The sequence below is a fragment of the Sturnira hondurensis genome, unplaced genomic scaffold (assembly GCF_014824575.4).
Source record: "Sturnira hondurensis isolate 20B ecotype Veracruz unplaced genomic scaffold, ASM1482457v3 Scaffold0008723, whole genome shotgun sequence".
In the NCBI taxonomy this organism is placed as follows: domain Eukaryota; kingdom Metazoa; phylum Chordata; class Mammalia; order Chiroptera; family Phyllostomidae; genus Sturnira; species Sturnira hondurensis.
Window position 1 is genome coordinate 253,853 of NW_028081354.1, and position 13,411 is coordinate 267,263.

At 44.5% G+C, this 13,411-nt stretch overlaps 1 protein-coding gene across 2 annotated transcripts in view; it reads left to right on the top strand.

Moving 5' to 3' along the window:
* ATP2B2 (ATPase plasma membrane Ca2+ transporting 2) overlaps positions 1 to 13,411 on the top strand; it is a 467,640-nt gene that overhangs the window by 238,327 nt on the left and 215,902 nt on the right. Inside the window, exon 3 of one of the 2 annotated variants that reach the window (XM_037055587.1) lies at positions 5,992 to 6,086. The exons of the other annotated variant lie outside the window; for it this stretch is intronic. The gene's annotated coding sequence lies outside the window, so the exon portion shown is untranslated. The remainder of the gene's footprint in view (positions 1 to 5,991; positions 6,087 to 13,411) is intronic. 2 annotated transcript variants of the gene reach the window in all.

The window sequence follows — 13,411 nt, forward strand, 5'->3', positions numbered from 1 at the left end:
GTTCACTATTTCTTTTTCGCTTAGAGTCATCGGCTCTGGGGCTTTGAGTTCTTTTTGAGCCATATTTTGGATTGTCCGTGCCTGTTACGAATGAGGATCGGAGCCCTAGGTGTTCACCAGAGCAGGGCAACTCAGTCGCTGGGTTGTGATGCTGTACGTGGGGGTGGGGTCAAAGGAAAGCAAGGCGGTCCCTGGCGCCGCCATCGCTGGGGCCCGTGCGTTCCGTCCCACTGCGCTCGAATGTTCGACCTTGGTCAGCTTGCCCCGCACCCTCACTGGGTCTGCGCTGCTACCCCGGCTGCCTGTGTGCCTGGGTCGGGGGATCTTTTTTGCCCGACCCTGCTCCGCTGCTGGCTCCGCCCCTCTTACCCGTCCCGGTTGAACAGTTCATTGTTGTTGGACTTCAGTATAGTTCAGTTTTCTGTTCTTTGGCTATGTCTTTGTTTACTAAACCTTTGTTGTATTCAAACTTGGTTGTGGAGAAGGCACAGTGTTTCCACCTATGCCTCCATCTTGGTGGAAGTCCAGAAAGGACATAATTTTAAAAAACTATTGAAATATCAGGAAAGAAAAAAAGAATCTGGTAAGCAAAAACATGGGTAAATGCAACAGACGTTCTTTCACCACTTGAGCTTTCTCTTTTTTTTCAAATTTTTAATTTAATTATTTTTCAAGTACAGTTTTCTGTCTATTACTCCCATCCCATCCCACCCCTTTGCTCCCCCCTCCCTCCCATTTCCACCCTTCTAGGTTGTTGTCCATGTATCCTTTATATATGTTCCTCTAAATCCCTCCCCTATTTCCCCTGAAATTCCCTCCCCTCTCCCCTCTGGTCACTGTCAGCTTGTCCTCTATTGCAGTGTCTTTGGTTATATTTTGCTTGCTTGTTTGTTTTGTTGTTTAGCTTCCTGTTAAAGGTGAGCTTTCTAAATTATGTTTGACAGTTAAAGCAAAAATTATAACACTTTTAGACATGGTTGTAAGTGTATGTAGAAAGAACAGAAAGCAAAAAATAAAATTGTAGACTTAAACTTTAATACATATTACATTAAATCTCCAAACCAGATAGTTTCACTGGGGAATTTTACTAAATGTTTAAAAAATTAACATCAATTCTACACAATGTCTTTAAGTAAATGGAAGAGGAAGGAACACTTTCCAGTTCAATTCATGAAGCTAGCATTACCCTGATATCAAAAAATGAAGCAGTAGAAAAAATAAAAATAAAAACTACAGACTAACATCCCTCATGAATATAGATGTGAAAATCTTTAACAAAACATTAGCAAATAGAATTCAACAATGTATAAAAACAATTATGACTTATGACCAAACAGGGTTTATTCAAGGACTGCAAGTATAGTTCAACATTAAGAAAACCAATTAATATAATCTAATATTCTAATGGGCTACAGAAGAAAATTGTTATGACATATCCATCAACACAAGAAAAGCATTTGATAAAATTCAACACTAATTCATGATATAATGCTCAAAAATAGGAAGAGAGGACAACTTCCATTACTTAATGAAGAATATCTACAAAAAAAATTACAGCTAACATAAATCTTAATGGTTAAAGACTAATTGTTTTCCCTTAAAATTAGAAACAAGGCAAGGATGCTAGCTCTCATCACTTACATTCAAATAGTGCTGGGAGTACCAGCCAGTACAATAAGACAAGACAAGGCATACAGATTGGGAAGGAAGAAATAAAACTGCCCCTATTTGCAGACAATTTCAGTCCCTACATAAAAAAGTCCCAAAGATACTACAAAAGAAAGAAAAACCTCTTAGAAGTAATAAGTGATTTTAGGAAGGTCACAGGATACAAGATTAAAATTGAAAAGTGTATTACATTTCTATATACAAGACTTATGTGCTAAAAACTACAAAACACTAAAAAAGAAGTCAACGAATACTGAAATAAATGAAGTTACATAATGTGTTCATGGATTGGAAGACTCAGCAAAGTTAAGATGTCAGTTTTCTGCAATTTCTACCAAAATCCCAGCAATATTCTTATAAATATAATAAAAAATATTATTCTGAAATGTATATGGGAAAGGCAGAAGAGCTAGAATAGCTGAAACAGTTCTGAAGAAGAATAAATTGAAAAGAATCAGGCCACCTGATTCCAAGATATATTACACAAAAATCAAAACTGTGTGATATTGACAGAGAGATGACATATAGATCAATGGAATGACATAGACGATCTATAAATAGACCTATACAAATAAGCCCAACCAATTTTTAACAAAAGTACAAAAATAATTCAGGGAGGAAAGGTGATAATCTTTTAACCAATGGTTCTGAAGTAGCTGGACATCCATATGTTAAAAATATATATATCTAAGTCTCACACCTGATATAAAAATTAACTCAAAATGGACCACTTTTTTTTAATATATTTTATTGATTATACCATTACAGTTGTTCTATTCCCCCCCTTCATTCCCCTCCACCCGCATACTCCCTCCCCCACTATTCTCCCCCCCTTAGTTTATAACCACGTGTCTCAATTTCTTTAGGTTCTATATTTCCCCCACTATTCTCACCCTCCCCCCTATCTATTTTCTACCTACCATCTATGCTATTTTCTGTGCCTTCTCCCCCCTTCTCCTCCTCCCACCCCCCTGTTTCTAACCCTCCATGTGTTCTTCATTTCTATGGTTCCACTCCTGATCTAGCTGTCCTCTTTGTTTGCTTTTGTTTTACGTGTGGTTGTTAATAACTGTGTGTTTGCTGTCCTTTCACTATTCATATTTTTCATCTTCTTTTTCTTATATAAGTCCCTTTAGCATTTCATATAATAAGGGCTTGGTGATGATGAACTCTTTGAACTTGACCTTATCTGAGAAGCACTTTATCTGTCCTTCCATTCTAAATGAAAGTTTTGCTGGATAAAGCAATCTTGGCTGTAGGTCTTTGGATTTCATGACTTGGAATACTTCTTTCCAGCCCCTTCTTGCCTGTAAGGTCTCTTTTGAGAAATCCGCTGACAGTCTGATGGGTACTCCTTTGTAGGTGACTGTCCCCTTATCCCTTGCTGCTTCTAGGATTCTCTCCTTCATTTTGGTCTTGGCTAATGTAATTATGATGTGCCTTGGTGTGTTCCTTCTTGGGTCCAACTTCTTTGGCACTCTCTGAGCTTCCTGGATTTCCTGGAAGTCTATTTCCTTTGCCAGACTGGGGAAGTTCTCCTTTATTATTTGTTCAAATACATTTTCCACTCGTGGCTGTTTCCTTCCCCCTTCTGGTACCCCTATAATCCGGATGTTGGAACGTTTAAAGATGTCCTGGAGGTTCCTAAGCCTCCCCTCATTTTTTTGAATTCTCATTTCTTCATTCCTTTCTGGTGGGATGTTTTGTTCTTCCTTCTGGTCCATTCCATTGATTTGAGTCCCAGTTTCCTTTCCATCGCTATTGGTTTCCTGGACATCTCCCTTCATTTCCATTAGTTTAGCCTTCATGTGTTCCTCTAATTTGTGACTGTACTCTACCAATTCTGTGAGCATCCTGATAGTGTCTTAAATTGGGCTTCTGAGAGCCTGGCAATCTGTTGGTCGCTTAGAGTTATTGGCTCTGGGACTTTGAGTTCTTGCACCATCTTTTGGGCTGTTCGTGCCTGTTAAGTAGCCGGATTGGAGCCCTAGGTTTTCACCAGAGCAGGGCAACTCAGTCGCTGGGTTGTGACGTTGTATGTGGGCACGGGGTCAAAGAGGGACAATGGCTTCCCTCCGCCGCCTGCCGCCGCGACCCCCACCAGCACCACAGCCACCACCGTCACCAGGCCTATGCGCCTCGCTCCACGGCACGCGAGTGTGCCACCGCTGTCAGCCCTCCACCACTGGTTTCGCCCCCTGGGGCCTGCGTGGTCCGTCTCACTGTGCGCGAATGTGCGACCTTGGTCAGTCTGTTCCGCACCCCGACTAGTTCTGGGCTGCCTGCGCTCCTAGGTCTGTCCTGCCCCACCCAGCTCCGCTGCTGGCCCCACCTCTTACCGTCCTCGTTGAACGGTTCGTAGCTGTCGGACTTCCATATAATTCCGTTTTCTGGTCTCTGGGTGTGTCTTAGTTCTCCAAAACTTTTGTTGTATCCAAACTTGGTTGTGGGAGAAGGCACAGTGTTTCCACCTATGCCTCCCAAAATGGACCACTTAAATGTAAAATGTGAAACTATAAAACTTTTAGTAAAAAAATGTAAGAGGAAAATCTTCAGGATCTTGGGCTAGGCAAATAGTTCTTAGACTTGACACCAAAAGCATGATTCATAAAATTAAAAAATGATAAATTTAACTTCACAAAAATTAAAAGTTGTGCTCTACAAAAGACTGTTAAGAGGATGAAAAGACAAGCTATAGACTGGAGGGGAATAATTGCAAACCACAAAATCTGAAAAAGTACTGGTATCTGACATATATTTTTAAAATTCTCAAAACTCAACAGTTTAAAAAATAATCCAATTAAAAAATAGGCAAAAGTCATGGAGAAACATTTCTCCAAAGAAGATATACAGATGGCAAATAAGCACATGAAAAAATGTTGGACATCATTAGTCATTAGAGAAATGCAAATTAAAACCACACACACACCAGTAGAATGGCTAAAATAAAAAATAACACCACCAAATGCTGATGAGGATTCTGAAAAACTGGATGATTCATACATTGCTGGTGAAAATCTAAAATGGTACAGCCACTCCGTAAAAATTTGAAGTTTCTTTAAAAATAAAACCAACTAAACACACAACTACCATGTGACACAACAATTTCATTCTTGGGCATTTATACCAAGTAAACAAAAACTACCAAGTAAACAAAAACTTATGCCCACATAAAATACCTGTACATAGGTGTTTGTAGCAGCTTTACTCATAACAGCCCAAAACTGTCTGCAAATGGTTAAACAAATCATTAGTGGATGAATGGTTAAACCAACTGTGGTAAATCTATACCATGGAACAGTATTCAACAATAAAAAACAATTAGCTATTGATAGACACAACAACCTGATGAATTTGCAGAGAATTATACTGAATGAAAAAAGCTAATCCCAAAAGGTTACATATAGCATATAACATCGTTGAAAGAACACTATTCTAGACACAGAGAACAGTTTTGGGACTGCCAGGGCTTAGGATTGAAGGTGGGGAAGAAATGAATGTGACTATAAAGCATCAATTTAAGGAAACTTGTGATAGAACAGTCCTGTATCTTCATTGTGATAGTGATTACATAAAACTACATACATGTTAAAATTGCATAAACCGCCCTGGCTGGTGTAGCTCAGTGGATTGAGTGCAGGCCTGAGAACCACACGATCAAGGTTCGATTCCCAGTCAGGGCACATGCCTGGGTTGCAGACCAGTTCCCAGCGGGGGTACCTACGAGAGGCAGCCATACATTGATATTTCTCTCCTTCTCTCCTTCCCTTCCCCTCTAAAGACAGATGAAATCTTCTTAAAAATTGCATAAACCTACACATATATACACGTATACACACAAATGCTCATAAAAGTAGATATTTCTATCCTACAAATGGGAAAATGGAAGTTCAGGGAAGTTAAGCCACTTGGCTCAGGGCCTCTGTTTCTCTAAAGCACAAACCCATGAGCACTCAACCACACTCCTTCTGCCCTTGCAGCCCACACCAACCAGCAGGCAGAGGACAGAGAGGCCCCATCTTGACACCCCTGCCAGCAGGTGGACTTGCTTTCCTTAGACAGGGCCTGGAAGGGAGGGGGAACCTAGCAAGTTTTGATGGGGAAAGCAGGGGATGGGTCCCCATTTGGCTGGGCCAGCTCCTAGGAGGTAAGTGAGAAGGGGCACCCCTGCTTCTCTCCTATCTCCACCCCTGACCAACTCTGGCCCCAGCCCAAGGCTAGTACATGGGGGATACTCCACACCACTCCTCCCTTCCTACTCCTTCCTGACCCGGGTCCCCATCAAGTCACCCACCCCTAATCAATGCCATATCGATTTTTCAGAGCTGAACTTCATCACCCCGTCCCCAGAGCCAGCAAGACATGGGCCCCACTTTCAAAACCCCGATGCCTTTTATTTAACCGGAACACGTGGAGGGGTGAGTTGAAGACTGGAGTTTTGCTGGGGGTGGGGTAGACCTGGGAAGAGGGCACTATTGGGTTGCTGCTGATACAAGGTCAACTGAGCAGGAAAGCTCGGTTTGACAGCAGCCACCTTTCCTCTGCCACTGTGGCAGGGACACATGAATTATTTATGCACCACTGTGCTGGTTTGGGAGAACTCCCCCGCATCTCTTTTTGCATCTGCACAGGGAGTTTTGCAAAGGGAGTTTGGCACAAAAACAGAGGAAGAGAACAGCATCACTTCACACAGTAAACAGTCTCAGTTCTCTCAACTGTAAAATGGGGATAATGCAGCATCTCCTGTGAAGACCAAGCAGAGTTGATCCATGTGAAGTACTTAGCAGAGTAACTGGAATGTAGTGGGTGCTTAATAAATGCTTCTTGAGTAAACAGGTGTGCTAGGTGCCTAATGTAGTTTAGTTAAAGGGCAGCCCTCTCAGGCTTCCAAAGCTGGCTGATATGGCAGCTCTATGAGATTTCTCTGGCTCCTAGCTGGGATGAAGCACATCTTCCTCCATACTCCCAAAGCCCTTTCTTTGGGTCTCTGTTATCGCCTTGCTCAGTTTGCCCTATGTATATCTCTTCAGACCTCAACATCCATGCCCCACACCCCGAGCCCAACCCCTATCAAGGACCAGAGCTCACATTGCTCATGGTTCATCATCAGACTCAACTTATCTGCTATAAGAACATCCTCTGAGCCAGAATACAGAGTAATTATCTCATTTGACTTCCCAGTAGGTGTTTTTAGCCCTTTCACAGATGAGCAGACTGAGACCCAGAGTGAAGTCACTTCCCATCCAGGAGGTGGGAAAGCCAGGATGCAATTCCAAGAACCTGATCTCGCTTTCTATTATTGTACCCTGCTGGGGCGAAGAAGATGAGTAACTCCAGACCAAATCAGGGAGCGAGCAGACAGACAGACTGGCCTGGCACCCCTGTCCCCCACCCTCAAACGCCACCCAGACCTCTTCCTTCGCTGAAGTGTTTCTCGCCCAAGCACTTTGGAACTAACCCAATTGTTTCCAAACATATTACATAATGGCTCACATATTTATTTAATGCCATCTCTTGAATATTAAACAATCGATAATACAGAACAGAAACATGGGCGTTTAAACACAGCAGCTTTTGACAGGCGTGGGTTGAAGAGAGACATCTATGTGAGCCATCCTATCAGAGGAGGAGGTGACATCTCCCCTCCCATCTCCCCAAGATGAGGAAAGGCTTCCCAGGGGTTCAAGCTCTTTTATTATGTAATACAATGCATTATCTTTTCCCTAAAGGATGGTTGAGGATGGGTTTATCTGTTTACTAGTGTTTATAGGGCACCCTCTGTGTGCAGTCACTGTTAAGCTTTTATTCAACCGAGGGTGCCCTCAGGATGAAACACAACCCTTGTCCTCATGATGCTGACACTCCACCAGACAGGTGACCAAATAAATAAACAAGACGGGTTCAGGGAATCACAAGTACTGCAAAGAGAACAAAACAGGGTGGCAGGGTGGGAAGTGATGGGCACTCACTGAGGAGGGAACTTTGACCAGAGCTGATACTGGTAAAAACAGCCAGCCGTGCAGAGGTCCAGGTCTTGAGGAAGAGCAAGGAGGGCAGTGGGCTAGGGAGGGGTGATCAAGGGCCATACGTAGTTGATGCAGGCAGAGGAATACCTGTCCAGGGCCAGTTGGGCCGGGCCTAGAGGAATCCATGCAACATTTACATCGTAATCTATGTGCAATGGCAAAACTATTGGAGGATCTGTGGCAATCTAATGAATGTTTGAAAAATATTTCTCTGTAGCTGGGAGAGGACTTGTAGGTGACAGATGTGTCAGAAAGGTCTGGGTCGAAGCTCTGGGTCTGGATTGCTTGCAGGGGCAGGGAAAACCTAGGGGAGGCATAGAAAGAGCTACCCAGGCCTCAAATTCTAGTAGATCTGTCCAAAGTGATCACAAGTCTATCTCAGTCAGCAGTGGTGGGCCTGACCTGACCCAGGAATCATAGTAACACTAATGATACAGATGATAATAATAGTACCTAGGATTTACTGAGTACTTACCATGAATCAGGCATTGGGACAATCCCCCTATCCTCACCACCAGCTAGCAACATATGTAGTTTTATTATTCCCATTTCACAATAGAAGGGAACAGAGTGTTAAATAAAATACCCAGAATATATCAGAGAGTAAGTAGCAAAGCTGGACCCTATACATATAGTCCTTGGTCCATTTTGGCTGAAAGAATTAATAACACCAACAATAGCAATCACTTAATTCAGTGTTAGTTACATGCCAGGCTCTATTCTAAGTGCTTTTAAAAATATTAATCATTTAGTCTTCCCAACTGCCCCATAAGGTAGTCACAACCACTAACCCCACCTTTTAAAAGGAGAAACTGAAGTGCAGGGTATTACCTCAGTTACTCTACGTGGGATTTAAACCCAGGAGGTCTGCCTCCAGAGTCCAGGATTTTCAGGATTTTAGCAAGATGCAGTGGAAGTGGAATAAAGAGGGGAATCAGCAATCCACCTCAGCTCTGTTTGCATTTCCAAGTCTGGGTGGGGTCAAGGCCATTTGCTAGCAAGCATTCAGCAGGACGCCTTCTGGGCTGGGTATGGGAATGCGGGTGTGTGAAGTGGGGGCAGGCCCTCCTGGAGCCATAGGAGACCATGAATGGCAGAACTGGCCTCCCCAGAGCATTTGGCTCCCCAGTGGCCAAAGAAGGACACTGGGAGCCTGACCTGCCTGGAACTGCAGAAATGAGCCATTGCAGCCTAAGTGGAATAATGTCACCTCCTCAATCAGGGAATGGGGACATTCCTTCAGAGCATCCAGAGAGAAAATGAACTGAGAGAGGTTAATGGAGTCCGAGAACATTTATAGGAAATGTTTTACTTCAAGTCTGGGCCACAATAACACCCAAAACATCCTCAATGGAAACACCTTGTAAGTAAAAATCACAAGCATCCTTCCTTATAAATAAATTTGATTGGTAGAATTTCCACATTGGAGCAATGTATTAGGCTGCCCTACACCAATTTGCAAAGCAACTCATCCCCCTTCAAATGTGGATAGTAATTCCCACCTGTGGGGCAGTTGGTGGCAGTGAGTCAATGCATGTGAACTGCTCTTGTGAAAGGTGAAAGCTTGTACGAAAAGAGGGCTTTAAAAGTACTCCAGGCTTCTGAAATGCCTTATCCATTTAGGCAGTTAGAACATTTCCTTCCTTCCTGTTTTCCTCAATGAGAGAATGGAGAAAACATTCTCCCCCTGGCCAGAGTCTGAAATACAGGGGTTGCAACAAAGAGCCTGGGTCCCTGGTACCAACCTGCTAACTCCAGGAAGCTCTTCCGCCCAGGTTCTTTCCCCTGTTGGGGAGGGGCAAGGAGGTGGGTCTGGTGTTTGACAGCCTGGCCGCACAGTTCACAGTCCAGGCTATGAAGTTCTCTGCAGTTGTTTAAACACTCTCCCACTTCAGTGTTGTATTCTTAAAATAGGAGTAAGTAGCCCTCCTTTAGAGGATATTGGAAGGATTGAGTGGGAGAGAAATCCTAATGTGTCCAGCAGAGGGCCCAGGATGTCAGCAGCTGCTCAGGTGGCCCCAGTGGCAACAATGGCTTCAGACTTTGAGGACCCCAGACCCCTTGCCACTGGGATCATGTCATCTCTCTCAACTGCACAAGCACTGGGAATAGACAGTTTGCCATCTGTAGTATTTGCTGGTGCTGCTATAACAAAGCATCTCAAACTGGGTGGCTTGAAGTAACAGACGTTCTATCTCACAGTTCTGGAGGCTGGAAGTCCAACATCATAGTATTAGCAGGGTTGGTTCCTTCTCAGCCCTGAGAGGGAGAATCTGTTCCAAGCCTCTCCCCCAGCTTCTGGTGGTTTGGTGGCGATCTTTTGAGTTCCAGGCCTTCCGAGTGTAGTACCCTGATCCCCCTTCACACCCTCCGTGCGTGTCTGCCTCTGTGTGCAAATCCCCCCCTTCTGAGGACACCAATTGTATTGGGTCACAGCCCACCCTAATGACCTCATCTTAACTTACTTGCCTCTGCAAAGACCTTGTTTCTAAATAAGTTCACATTCTCAGGGGCTGGGGTTATGATTCCCACATATTTTAGAGAGAGGAAGGGATACAATTCAACCCATAACACTGTCATAATTGTTTAAAGCTGATTCTGAACAGTCTGTCAGTTCATTCATGACATTTGTCAAATTGACTCAAAGACAGTTTTACATTATTTTTCAAAAGAGCAACGTGCTTCTCAAAATCATAGACTCCTTGGCTTCACAAGATTTCCCATCGACTCTTAGCATTAGCAAACCCCACTATGGGTCTCTGGCCATTGAAGAGGAAGTAGGTTTGAACTCATGTTTTTGTTAGCCCATCTGTGTGCTGGACTCTGGGAACACAAGAAGCCAGGGTCCAAGCGTTGGAGGAGGTCATAGGAGAAGGCCACAAGGACAGACAGGTGAGCAGATGTCTGTTACTGGGCAGGTGGGTGCTGGGGCCACCAGGGCCCTTCCTAGCAATGATCTTCAAGTGTCAAGAGAAAAGATTTCTTTCCTGGGCCACTTCCTGTCTATCACCTTGAAGAAAGAAATATCCTTCCTGAGAGTTCTGAGGACCATGGGAGAACTCTTGTTGCTCTTTGTGCTGTCAGATAACTGATCAGCCCCTCAGCTTTCATTCCGGGATGAGACCCCAAGTCCCTGCCTACATGGGAAGTCCAGAAGTGCAGAAGAACCCAGAGCCCATCACCACCATAGCATCCTTAGTGTGGCCAGAGCCCTTGAGGGGCCTATGGGAGACTGCCCCTCTTGCCAGATCTTCATTCTTAAAATAAGCCTCACCCTGGACATTGGAAGTTCCCACAGCACTTGAACTGAGAGCAAACAACCATATTTTTTCCCACACCACGGCGAACATTGAGGACAATGCATTGTGAACTGATCAGAATGCACAAGACTAGGCACAAGCACACTAGATGCTGAGTTCAAATCCCAATGCTACCAGTCTGAGCTCTGCAATCCTAGGTGAAGCTTGCCACGTTTTCAGTCTCAGTGTCCCCATGTGCAAAGTAGAGATCGTTCTTACCTCACAGATGAGGGACATCTATGAAGGACCTAGTGTGATGCTGGCCCCCCAGTAGGCACTCCCTCTCTCTTCTCCCTCTGGGCCTGTGTCCTCCCCTTGTTTGCAGTTTTTCTTCCCCTGCAAACAAGGGGAGGAAACTGAGGCCCATTTGGAGCAGGTGGGTTCTGGCCAGCTCTGTAGGGCTTTTAGAAGTGTCCTCCAGGAAGTCCAGCATCTGAGCAGAAGAAACCTCCCAGTCACAGGCCTGCTCTGTCAGGAGCTGTTGTGTGACCCAGGGCAAGTGCTCTCTGCTCTGTGCAGGTTGGGTGGCTCAGGCCAACTGTGGTGAGGTGCCCCTGCCTCAGGGGCTGCCATGGGGGTTGCTGAGGGAACCAATACCCATGGGCATTGTAAGCATTTGCTCAAAGCTATTTGCTGCATCTGAGTCAAAGGCTACTGTGCTCCCGGGTGTTACCGAGCTCCCTCAGCTTTCGCTCTCAGCCTGGGATTGAGGGCTCCCCTCCCCAAAGACAGTAGGAGAAAAAGAAGGGACCTGCCTTCCCTTCACTAGGTGGAGAAAAATAAAACTTGTAGGATCTTATTGTTAGAAGGAAACAAAGAATTCAACAATCCCACCAATGCTAGAAGTTTTATCCAGATTCCTTGACTGGTCACTTTTTAATTTCTTTCTGGTTACTTTCAGGGATGGGGACCTCACTACCTGGTGTGTGGCAAAGTATAGAGATGCCACACCATTTACGCTCTTCATGTTCAGGAATTTTATGTATAAATAACTCCTCACTCAAGGCTATTTGACTCTGACTTTAGATATAATTTTAACAACATGAGTTATCTGTTTTCTTAAGTTAGAGAATAGAAGACCCTCTTCAGATCTCACCTGCCCTAGAACTGCCCCAATGTAACTTCCACCCCCATGAAAATTAATCACTTCATCCTCTCTGTCTGGCAGCTCTTCAGATATGCCTCTATAGAATGTCTCATAGTGTGTTTTATTTGGTTTTTTAGTTACATCTCGCCCCTTGCTTGGGGCTTTGACTCAACTAGGTTGGATGTCCATGCCCTGTTTGCCCCTAGCTGTGTGACCCAGAGAAGTGGTCTAACCTCTCTGAACACATGTATCAATCAGTGTGTTCGTGATCCCTCCCTGAGCCGAGGGTGTTGCTTTTCTCCGTATCCCTGGTCCTGGCACACAGTAGGTACTTAGCATTTGAGTTAAGGAAGTACAAGGAGGCCACATTGTACTTGTACTTGTACATGTACAAGTGCAAGTAGGGGTACATTATGAAGTCACAGGGCAGGGAGTTCACTTCTAGAAGCAAATATACTGCAGTCATGGAGAACTTGCAGAATGGAACCAAGAGCAGGGACAAAACAGTCAGGAAGATAAGATGCACAAGCTTAGAACATGCAGCGATCCGGGGCTGCTTCGTGAAGGGGCAGTGTAGATATGCTGGGGGCATCACATTACCACCCAGCAGTCACCCCAGAGAAATTGCTAGTGCTACGGGCCTTGCTCTGGCTTGTTCAATGTTCAACAGGGACATATGCATCTAGTAGCTGTGTGACTTAAACTGTATTTTAAAAAGCAAAAGAAGCTGGGAAGCAAAGGAAGTCACTGAGTTGACTAAATAATATGTTTGCGGTATAGATGTTTAACTATTTGTCAGATAGGAGCTGTTGTGATTAGCAAAATATCAATTTGCTTAAAAATGACAAAAATATTCAAGGATGAGTTCCTCATATCTGCACTGTTTAAAATCAAACAAACCTCGGCACGTGAAGGGGAAGATACAGGAGCCAGGAAAGCACTCGTATGGAAATGCTCTTTTCTGGTAATGTTGGAAAAAGGACGTGGGCCCTACTTCATGGGAAACAAGAAACATTTTTTCCTGTGCTCTGTAAACCTGGAGAAGGAGGGTGGGCATGTTGAGAGAACAAGCAAGGAGTATCATGGGACCAAGAGACAGTGGGGGTGGGAGATTGTCACCATTTCACCCTGTAGTCCAGGGAGGCTTCCTGAAGGAGGTGAGATCTGGGCCGTTTGGCCCAGGCCCTCCTCACCTCTCCTAGCCTGGCCTCCGCCCAGTGCTCATACTCATGTAGCCTGATTCCTTGGAAACCTCCATTCTTGGGTCCAGCCAGAGGCACACATGGCAGTTGCCCTTTCAAGTTCCCAGGGCTGCTCTACACCAGACAGTG